A 5,388-nucleotide genomic window follows, 5' to 3' on the forward strand; every position below is an offset into this window, starting at 1 on the left:
CATTTTGTCAAGTCACTGCCTTTAGAAAATTCAGTGCTGATATAATTATAAAAAAGGATGTTATTTTTATGCCCCACTATGCCCCACCTATGATAGAAGAGGGGCATTATGTTTTCTGGTCTATGAGTCCATTCATCCATCGGTTCGTTTGTTTGTTTGTCCATTCGTCTGTCCAGCTTCAGGTTAAAAAAAATTGGTCAAGGTAGTTTTTGATGAAGTTGAAGTCAAATCAACTTGAAACTTAGTACACGATGATATGATCTTTCTAATTTTACTGCCAAATTTAAGTTTTGACCCCAATTTCACAGTCCACTGAACATGGTATATGATAGTGCAAAGTTCTAGTTATAGTGTTTGGTCAACGTAGTTTTGAAGAAGTTAAGTCCAATCAACTTGAAACTTGGTACACATGTTCCGTATGGTATGATCTTTTATAATTTTTATGACAAATTAAATTTCACAGTCCACTGAACACGGACATTGACAGGGCAATTGGGACATCCGTGTACTATGAGCACATTCTTGTTTCAAAAGAGCAATTATATTTGGAACATATTTGAATAAACTCATCGAAGATACCCGGATAAAAACTTTGTACTTTATGTTTCATGTTAAAAAAAGAATATCATAAGTGATGCTCAATTCCTAAGGTTAAAATGGTCAAATACAATACAAAGATGAAGAGCATTGAGGTCTAAAATTCTGAAAGGTTAACTAGAGGTTCTTTGGATTTATTGTGCTTATAGAGATACAGGCATTCATAGAAAATCTCTGTGGTGACAGTTTCTGAAAAGATACATCACTCTATGACGGTTTCAGGCAAAAATATATCTTTCTGGTGATAGTTGAAGACAAGAATTAAGCTCTTTGTTGACAGTTTCAGACAGTTCATCTTTCTGTTGATAGTTTCATGCAAGGCTCATCCTTCTGTTGACAGTTTCATTCGAGGTTCATCTTTCTGTTTCCAGTTTCACAGAGTTCATCTTTCTGTTGATAGTTTTATGCAAGGTTCATTTTTCTGTTGACAGTTTCATGCAAGGTTCATCTTTCTGTTTCCAGTTTCAGAGAGTTCATCTTTCTGTTGATAGTTTCATGCAAGGTTCATCTTTCTGTTGAACGTTTCATGCGAGGTTCATCTTTCTGTTTCCAGTTTCAGAGAGTTCATCTTTCTGTTGATAGTTTCATGCAAGGTTCATCTTTCTGTTGAACGTTTCATGCGAGGTTCATCTTTCTGTCTCCAGTTTCAGAGAGTTCATCTTTCTGTTGATAGTTTCATGCAAGGTTCATCTTTCTGTTGACAGTTTCATGCGAGGTTCATCTTTCTGTTTCCAGTTTCAGAGAGTTCATCTTTCTGTTGATAGTTTCATGCAAGGTTCATCTTTCTGTTGAAAGTTTCATGCAAGGTTCATCTCTGGTGACAGTATCATGCAAGGTTCGTCTCTGGGGACAGTTTCATGAAAGGTTCATCTTTCTGTTGAAAGTTTTATGCAAGGTTCATCTTTCTGTTGACAGTTTCATGCAAGGTTCATCTCTGGTGACAGTTTCATGAGTTTCATGTAACTTTCATCTCTGGTGACAGTTTCATGCAAGGTTCATCTCTGGTGACAATTTCATGCAAGGTTCATCTTTCTGTTGATAGTTTCATGGAAGGTTCATCTCTGGTGACAGTTTCATGCAAGGTTCATATCTGGTGACAGTTTCATGCAAGGTTCATCTATCTGTTGACAGTTTCGTGCAAGGTTAATCTCTGGTGACAGTTTCATGCAAGGTTCATCTCTGGTGACAGTTTCATGCAAGGTTCATCTTTTTGTTGATAGTTTCATGCAAGGTTCTTCTTTCTGTTGACAGTTTCATGCGAGGTTCATCTTTTTGTTGACATTTTCAGACAGTTCATCTTTCTGTTAATAGTTTCATGCAAGGTTCATCTTTCTGTTGACAGTTTCATGCGAGGTTTATCTTTCTGTTGACAGTTTCAGACAGTCCATCTTTCTGTTGACAGTTTCATGCAAGGTTCATCTCTGGTGACAGTTTCATGCAATGTTCATCTCTGGTGACAGTTTCATGCAAGGTTCATCTTTCTGTTGATAGTTTCATGCAAGGTTCATCTTTCTGTTGACAGTTTCATGCAAGGTTCATCTTTCTGTTGACAGTTTCAGAGAGTTCATCTTTCTGTTAATAGTTTCATGCAAGGTTCATCTTTCTGTTGACAGTTTCATGCGAGGTTTATCTTTCTATTGACAGTTTCAGACAGTCCATCTTTCTGTTGACAGTTTCATGCTAGGTTCATCTCTGGTGACAGTTTCATGCAAGGTTCATCTCTGGTGACAGTTTCATGCAAGGTTCATCTTTCTGTTGATAGTTTCATGCAAGGTTCATCTTTCTGTTGATAGTTTCATGCAAGGTTCTTCTTTCTGTTGACAGTTTCATGCGAGGTTCATCTTTTTGTTGACAGTTTCAGACAGTTCATCTTTCTGTTAATAGTTTCATGCAAGGTTCATCTTTCTGTTGACAGTTTCATGCGAGGTTTATCTTTCTGTTGACAGTTTCATGCAAGGTTCATCTCTGGTGACAGTTTCATGCTAGGCTCATCTTTCTGTTGACAGTTTCATGCAAGGTTCATCTTTCTGTTGACTGTTTCAGACAGCTGAGTTCATCTTACTGTTGATAGTTTCATGCAAGGTTCATCTCTGGTGACAGTTTCATGCAAGGTTCATCTCTGGTGACAGTTTCATGCAAGGTTCATCTCTGGTGACAGTTTCATGCTAGGTTCATCTTTCTGTTGACAGTTTCATGCAAGGTTAATCTCTGGTGACAGTTTCATGCAAGGTTCATCTCTGGTGACAGTTTCATGCAAGGTTCATCTTTTTGTTGATAGTTTCATGCAAGGTTCCTCTTTCTGTTAATAGTTTCATGCAAGGTTTATCTTTCTTCTGACAGATTCATGCGAGGTTTATCTTTCTGTTGACAGTTTCAGACAGTTCATCTTTCTGTTGACAGTTTCATGCGAGGTTCATCTTTCTGTTTCCAGTTTCAGAGAGTTCATCTTTCTGTTGATAGTTTCATGCAAGGTTCATCTCTGGTGACAGTTTCATGCAAGGTTCATCTCTGGTGACAGTTTCATGCAAGGTTCATCTTTCTGTTGATAGTTTTATGCAAGGTTCATCTTTCTGCTGACTGTTTCAGACAGTTGAGTTCATCTTTCTGTTGATAGTTTCATGCAAGGTTCATCTCTGGTGACAGTTTCATGCAAGGCTCATCTCTGGTGACAGTTTCATGATAGGTTCATCTTTCTGTTGACAGTTTCATGCAAGGTTAATCTCTGGTGACAGTTTCATGCAAGGTTCATCTCTGGTGACAGTTTCATGCAAGGTTCATCTTTCTGTTGATAGTTTCATGCAAGGTTCATCTTTCTGTTGACAGTTTCATGCAAGGTTCATCTTTCTGTTGACAGTTTCAGAGAGTTCATCTTTCTGTTAATAGTTTCATGCAAGGTTCATCTTTCTGTTGACAGTTTCATGCGAGGTTTATCTTTCTATTGACAGTTTCAGACAGTCCATCTTTCTGTTGACAGTTTCATGCTAGGTTCATCTCTGGTGACAGTTTCATGCAAGGTTCATCTCTGGTGACAGTTTCATGCAAGGTTCATCTTTCTGTTGATAGTTTCATGCAAGGTTCATCTTTCTGTTGATAGTTTCATGCAAGGTTCTTCTTTCTGTTGACAGTTTCATGCGAGGTTCATCTTTTTGTTGACAGTTTCAGACAGTTCATCTTTCTGTTAATAGTTTCATGCAAGGTTCATCTTTCTGTTGACAGTTTCATGCGAGGTTTATCTTTCTGTTGACAGTTTCATGCAAGGTTCATCTCTGGTGACAGTTTCATGCTAGGCTCATCTTTCTGTTGACAGTTTCATGCAAGGTTCATCTTTCTGTTGACTGTTTCAGACAGCTGAGTTCATCTTACTGTTGATAGTTTCATGCAAGGTTCATCTCTGGTGACAGTTTCATGCAAGGTTCATCTCTGGTGACAGTTTCATGCAAGGTTCATCTCTGGTGACAGTTTCATGCTAGGTTCATCTTTCTGTTGACAGTTTCATGCAAGGTTAATCTCTGGTGACAGTTTCATGCAAGGTTCATCTCTGGTGACAGTTTCATGCAAGGTTCATCTTTTTGTTGATAGTTTCATGCAAGGTTCCTCTTTCTGTTAATAGTTTCATGCAAGGTTTATCTTTCTTCTGACAGATTCATGCGAGGTTTATCTTTCTGTTGACAGTTTCAGACAGTTCATCTTTCTGTTGACAGTTTCATGCGAGGTTCATCTTTCTGTTTCCAGTTTCAGAGAGTTCATCTTTCTGTTGATAGTTTCATGCAAGGTTCATCTCTGGTGACAGTTTCATGCAAGGTTCATCTCTGGTGACAGTTTCATGCAAGGTTCATCTTTCTGTTGATAGTTTTATGCAAGGTTCATCTTTCTGCTGACTGTTTCAGACAGTTGAGTTCATCTTTCTGTTGATAGTTTCATGCAAGGTTCATCTCTGGTGACAGTTTCATGCAAGGCTCATCTCTGGTGACAGTTTCATGATAGGTTCATCTTTCTGTTGACAGTTTCATGCAAGGTTAATCTCTGGTGACAGTTTCATGCAAGGTTCATCTCTGGTGACAGTTTCATGCAAGGTTCATCTTTTTGTTGATAGTTTCATGCAAGGTTCATCTTTCTGTTGATAGTTTCATGCAAGGTTCTTCTTTCTGTTGACAGTTTTATGCGAGGTTCATCTTTTTGGTGACAGTTTCAGACAGTTCATCTTTCTGTTAATAGTTTCATGCAAGGTTCCTCTTTCTGTTGACAGTTTCATGCGAGGTTCATCTTTTTTTGTTGACAGTTTCAGACAGTTCATCTCCCTTTTAATAGTTTCATGCAAGGTTCATCTTTCTGTTGACAGTTTCATGCGAGGTTTATCTTTCTGTTGACAGTTTCAGACAGTCCATCTTTCTGTTGATAGTTTCATGCAAGGTTCATCTTTCTGTTGTCAGTTTCATGCGAGGTTCATCTTTCTGTTGACAGTTTCAGAGAGTTCATCTTTCTGTTGATAGTTTCATGCAAGGTTCATCTCTGGTGACAGTTTCATGCTAGGTTCATCTTTCTGTTGACAGTTTCATGCAAGGTTAATCTCTAGTGACAGTTTCATGCAAGGTTCATATCTGGTGACAGTTTCATGCGAGGTTCATCTTTTTGTTGACAGTTTCAGACAGTTCATCTTTCTGTTAATAGTTTCAGACAGTCCATCCTTCTGTTGACAGTTTCATGCAAGGTTCATCTATGGTGACAGTTTCGTGAGTTTCATGCAAGGTTCATCTCTGGTGACAGTTTCATGCAAGGTTTATCTTTCTGTTG

The sequence above is a fragment of the Mytilus trossulus genome, chromosome 13 (assembly GCF_036588685.1).
Source record: "Mytilus trossulus isolate FHL-02 chromosome 13, PNRI_Mtr1.1.1.hap1, whole genome shotgun sequence".
In the NCBI taxonomy this organism is placed as follows: Eukaryota; Metazoa; Mollusca; class Bivalvia; order Mytilida; family Mytilidae; genus Mytilus; species Mytilus trossulus.